General features: G+C 49.6%; 1 long non-coding RNA gene across 2 annotated transcripts in view; it reads left to right on the top strand.

The window, feature by feature from the left end:
• The first annotated feature begins 1325 nt into the window (after positions 1-1325).
• Positions 1326-6000, top strand: part of LOC131808259 (uncharacterized) — a 179062-nt gene continuing 174387 nt past the window's right edge. The window contains exon 1 of one of the 2 annotated variants that reach the window (XR_009344751.1): positions 1326-1580. This is a non-coding gene — a long non-coding RNA (uncharacterized LOC131808259). Of the gene's footprint in view, positions 1581-2298; positions 2539-6000 lie in introns of those variants that run through there. The other variant, XR_009344752.1, reaches the window with a different exon arrangement.

The following is a 6000-nucleotide window of genomic DNA, read 5'->3' as shown; positions in this document are numbered from 1 at the left end:
ATATAGGCATACGGCCATTCTAGAAAAATAGCTTGAGGTTCTCTAGGAAACGCGACATTGGTCCTTGCACTATGGTTTAATAGAAAAGGGATTATGCACCAAGTTACTTAAATGAGCATAGGTTGAAATCGTTTACTGAGAGTAAATATTTTAAGTAGTTATATTTTAACTAAATCTATCATCAATCATCTATTACACGAAGGTTATAGGCAATTTAAATGCAAGAGCACTCTCTTCAGGGTTTTAAATAATCCGTGTCTGTCTTGGCACATGAGAATGCAAAGATAGGAAATGGTTTGTAAAAGATCATATAATAGCTTTTACTAATTCTATTTATTTGACAGACAGAGATCACAAGTAGGCAGAGAGGCAGACAGAGAGAAAGATGGGGACGCAGGCTCCCCGCCAAGCAGAGAGCCTGATGAAGGGCTGGATCCCAGGACCCTGAGATCATGACCTGAGCCCAAGGCAGAGGATTAACACGCGGAGCCACCCAGGCGCCCCCAGATGAAATACATTTCTGACTTAGAAACTTCAGATAGAATTTTTTTGTCCATGATGACACCCGAAGAAAATGTGTCATCCCTAAACCTAACCCTAACCCCTAACAACGCTGAAACCTAAGCTGACCTTAAAGCCCAAACTAGAACCCTGAATCCCAAACCTGAAATGGAACCCAAAGCCTGTACCTGAGCCCTGGATCCAAGCCCTGAACCACGAACCCAAACCCTAAACCAGACCTCCAAGTCATGAACCCTGAACCCAAATCTCAGCATGAAGCCAAACCCCATAACTTTATCCCATAAGCCCTGAGTCTTAAAGCCTAAACCATAAACTTAAAGCCCTAAACTATAACTCTGTTCCCTTGTCCTTCACTCTAAATCCTCACCCTAACACTAAACCCAAAGCCTGATCTAGAACTCTGACTAAAACCTGAACCTGAACCCAAATTCAAACCCTTCACCACACTTTGCTTATGCACTTGCCATTGATGGATATTTGCAGTTTCTACCTTTTGATTCGTGTGAACATTGTTTGGGTTGGGGGCTAGGGTTAGGGATTTGGATTAGGGTAGGGTCCAGGCTTGAGACCAAGTTGAGGTCAGAGTGTGGGTCTGCATCAGGGACATGTTCAGTGCCACTGTTTGGATCAAGGACTGTTGTAATTCCACATTGTTTACAATTCATTGTTCCTTAGCTATTTGGGGGGAAGTTGGGTGGTATTGGGCTCCATGCAGCTTGAGTTTCCGGAATGAAATGGCTTCAGCTGGACCCTGGGAGGGAGCAGGACCTTCCACTCAAGGGTGAGCTCCCACAGTCCTGCACTGCCTTCCACGGCCTGCAGAGGGCGCCAGACCGCAGCTCCCGCCCTGAGCCCAGGCTGCACAGCCACAGCTGGGACTGGAGCCCCGCCTCTTCAGGACCCACTGTGGAGACTTCTGGAGAATGTGGGGCGCCTCCCACCCTGACAGGACAAGCTGAGGAGGGTGTGGCTCTGCAGCCACACTGACCGGACCCGTTGTGGAGGACGCGCCAACACTGGCAGCAGTCCAACCTCCTAAGGACCAGACGCTGGAGGAGGTGAGGAGAAGCCGCCTGAGTGGACTGTCAAGGGGTTCGTGGTCTCAGGACCCCACAGAGGAAGGGCGCCCTGTGTAGACACTGGGGCTTCCGTCGTTTTGTGTGAGGAGACGTGGCCTCCTGCTGTGCTGTGCGCGGGACTGTGGGGTCCCCCCTTTCTGGGCTCAGGTGCTCCTCGGTCCTCGTCTGTATTTCTGTGCTCGCGGATTCGGTTCCTGGGGCTCCTCAGATGGTCTGCAGTCAGGGAGCGTCCGCCTGCTTCGGTGCTTGTGCTCCCCCACCTCAGGCCTGCGGGGTCCATCCCGTGTCCACACCCACTCCAGGCTTGTGCCGAGTCCCGATATTCAGGAGCCAGAATGAGGACTCTGTAGACGGTTTTGGGGAGAGTAGGTATTTTCCCAGTGTGGGTTCTTCCCTGAGCACAGTGCCTCCCCATCTCCGTGTGTCCCCCTCCCTGTCTGTCGTCATTGTTGCAGGGCTGTCAGAGGACAGGTCTGTGACCTTCTTGGTTCAGGGGCCTCCTGGGTATCTTGCTGTCTTGGATGCAGGTGTAAATGAGATCGTTCTCTGTAGTCTCTTTCTGATGGTTCCTTCTGAGCACGTAGGAGTGCCACTAATTTGTGCATAATGATTTTATTCCTTGCAAGTTCTTGAATTTATTAGTTCGATTTGCCTTAAACTCCATCTGCCAGTTATTTGACCAGCAAAATGGGTTTATTTGGGAAGAGCAGAGAATGGCAGTCTGGGCTGAGCAAGCTACAGTCCCATCACAGGCAAGTGCGAGAAACAAAGGAGAGGAACATTATTTCATGGAGGAGGAAGAAGTTGGGAAGGGTGCTTGAAGGAAAGTCCCCTGGAGAAAGGCAGGGTGATGGAGAATTCTCACAAGCTGAGCTGCAAAGCTCCTACAAAAAGTCAGGAGATGAACCTCCGGCTTCCCCTGTGGGGCCTGGAATTGGTGTGTCTCTCCTGTGGGGGATTGCAATGTGGGGTCTCTAATGGGCACTGAGCACCAGGCGCCCCCTTCCAGCCTCCCCTTCTGGCATCCCCAGTCCACTTTACTGGGGCTTCCCTTCCTGCTTTTGCACAGTTCTAACCAGCTTGTGCTGGAATGTTGGGGAAAACTGAAATTCCAAATCTTCTACTGCATCTGAGAGATACAGGGGCCCATGATTTAATCCTCCCACGAGTCTCTTGCTAACATGTGTCCTCTCCATGTTGGGTGACCTGCATCTGGGAGGGCTTGGCCTCCATGCCAAAGTCTGATGTTCTCCCAGCTTCCGTGTCGTCGTGCTAACATGGATGTTTGGAAGAGTCATTTCCTCTGCGGTGATTTTAAAGTGCAGTCAGCTTGTTATAGCAGCACAAATACGTGCTGACTCCACACTCAGATTCCGCAGCCGTCATTTCTTTACCACGTTTGCCACTTCACACGGGATGCTTCAGTGTGTTTGACCCCAAAGCAGGACAATGTCCTGAAGAACCACCACATAACCTGAAATGAGGAGATCATTACACAACCCATCCAAGGGTTAGTGTTAGGGACCAGGGACATGGAAGGACGGACCTGAAGACCCCATGGAGAGCTGTCTGGGTGGCTGAGTTGACAGTGTAGGTGAGGGTGAGTGTCTGGCTCTGGCTTTGTGTCCAGGAGTCAGCTCTGTGTGGGTGTGTCCTCAGCTGGGCATGCAGATTTCTGCTCCTCTGAATCCTTTCCGGAGTTCCTAAAGGCACAGTTTCCTTCTGGACGGCAGGCTGAGTCCTCTGGAATTGCCCAGGTGTCCCCAAATTGTAGGGCACCTACTGCAAGGCCTTTGGGGTCAGAATCCTGAGAACCAAACCAAAGGTTATGGTTAGGGCCCACCACATGGCAGGCCCGATCTGCCAGCACTCTGTCCGTCTTTCTGGGGGAGGGGGCAGTTGAGGGATTTGTTCAGGGTGAGTGTCAAGCTCCAGGTTTGCATCCAGGGGCCTGGTGAATATGGGGGTGTCCAGAGGTAGGAATGCAGATTTCAGTTCCTCTGAATCCTTTCTGGAGTTCCAAATGGCATGGTTCCTTTCAGGGTGGCAGGGTGAGTCTATGGTGTTCCTCACTGTCCCCAATCTCTGAGGCTTTGGAGCCAGGCTGTCGGGGACAGACCTCTCAGGACAGAATCTAGGCTTAAGAGTTTGTGCCTATGGGCATGGCTGCACTGATCTGAAAGCACTGTGGCGAGGATCACAGGGGTCTGTGTTGAGACATGGTTCAGGATCAGTATCAAGGTCTGGGTTTGTGTCCAGGGGACCGCTGAATGTGGGGGTGGTCTCAGATGTCCATGACGATTTCCCCTACTCTGAATCCTTTCCAGCATTCCAAATAGCCGGTGGCAAGCTGAAATCTCTGGGATTTCTCATGTCTTGCCCTTGCCCTTGCAAGGACAAGATACTTTTTATAGTAAAAGAATTCACCAGATGAGCTGAACAGCAGAAAAGACACAACTCAGGAGTAAATCAGTGAACAGGAATATCATGGTAAATCTTCTTTGAGAACACACTACAGAGCAAGGGAAGATAGGAGAGAAAGCTGAGATATAAAGGACAAACCCTCCAACTTCCCAACATCATTCCCTACTTGTTTATTTCCATTGCTGTCAGCTCCTTTCCAGTCAAAAATAAGTGACCTGAGCCAGCCTTTTTTCTTTCTGAGTTTGGGGCACTGCAAAGCCCACCAGAGGGGCCAAGGGCACCCCTGAACCTGCTGAGCTGAGCCCGTTTGTACCCCAACAGGGAGAAGGTACCAGCCTGGCCCTCTAGTGCTCCATGGTCTGTGGCAGTCCTTCCTTCTGGACCCTGCTTTGCTGCTCTTCCTTCCCTAACCCTGGTCTCAAACTAGGGATTGCTCATGGAGGAGGAACTCAGGGAGATGTGGCTCAGGAGGGCCTCCCTGCCTGGAATCTCCGTGTAGGAGTGCACAGCCAACAGATTTTGCCCAGGGACTTGCAAAATGCAGAGAGGCAGATTTCTTTTCTCTCTTTCTCTCTCTCTCTCTCTCTAGCCTCATACCAACCGGGAGTTCTTAGAACTTTCTTCAGTGACTTCTAGGTGTATCTAGGCCACTATTTCCACAGAAAGGCCAATTGAGCATGATCAAACACACGTATAAGCATTTACATTTAAAAAAATAAACAAAAAGCCAATGCACACAGACCTTTGACAGCAGTACAGGATGCTCAAGGGACCAGAGTCCCTACCTTGGGCAATAGTGGTAGAGGCCGGGTTCTGCTCTGAAAAAGAGCAGAAATTCATCAGGATTCAGAGAGTGGAAATCCATTTGTACTGGAAAAGATAGAAGTAGGCTTGCTGTGAATCCAGCAGGGAGGACAGGCATAGATAAAGGCTGGTGTATGGGTCACGGAAACTATTGTTTCTCAAGGGTCATGCTGTCTCTGTAAAATGCTATGAGGACTGTCTCTTGGGGAACTCCTGCTTTCCTACCAGTGACACCCCCAGATTCTGCTTTGCTAGTCCCATGGATTCCTGGGGATACCCAGTTGATAAGCTACGCTGTCCTCATGACAACATTTGCTAATGGACTGAATGTGTGTGTCTTGTCCCAATTCAGATGTTGAAGCCCTGACCCTCAAGGAGTGCCATCAGGAGGTATGGGCTTTGAGAGGTGATGAGGTCATGAGATTGGAACACTTGTGCATGAGATAAAAGCACTTCTGAGAAAAGACCTGAGAGATTGTTCTGCCAGCTGTCATCCATGCAAGGCTACAACAGAAATATGGGCATCTATAGATAATGAAGCAGTCTCTTGCTAGATATCAGATCTCCCAGGATCTTGCTTTTGGACTTCTCAGTCTCTAGAACTGCAAGGAATAGTACATGTTTTGCTGTTTCAGCCACCCAGTCTGTCATCATTTGTTGCAGCAACTTGAACTGAATAAGGCAGAGCCCAAGTACTGGTTAATCCCTGCTTCTACTCATTTCCCCTCAGAAAGAGCTTCTAATCCAGAACTGACCTCTGCTTTCCATACACGTGCCTCAGACTCCTTCTGTGAGAGCCCAGACTTTGTAAAAGACTCCTCCCTCATGGCAACCAGCATTCTGTGACTCCTGAGGAATGGCCTCCCTGACTGTACTGAGTCAATCAATCTGATTTTGATTCTGGAGTCCCAGGATCAAGGACTGCATCAGGCTCCCAGCTTCATGGGGAGCCCGCTTCTCCCTCTGACCTTCTCCCCTCTCATGCTCTCTCTCTCTCTCACTCTCTCTATCTCAAATAAATAAATAAAAATCTTTTAAAAATCTGATTTTAACAGACCATATGCTTTTTCTTGCTGATCTTTGGAAGATTACGCATTAGCCCTTCGGAGAAAGTTCTGAATTGCTGCTTCATGAAGGGGTGAACTGTGTCCCCAAGGTCTCTTTTTGCTGC

The sequence above is a fragment of the Mustela lutreola genome, chromosome 9, assembly GCF_030435805.1.
Source record: "Mustela lutreola isolate mMusLut2 chromosome 9, mMusLut2.pri, whole genome shotgun sequence".
NCBI lineage: Eukaryota > Metazoa > Chordata > Mammalia > Carnivora > Mustelidae > Mustela > Mustela lutreola.
Note: the sequence above shows the minus strand (reverse complement) of the source record. Positions and strands in the feature narration are given on the sequence as shown.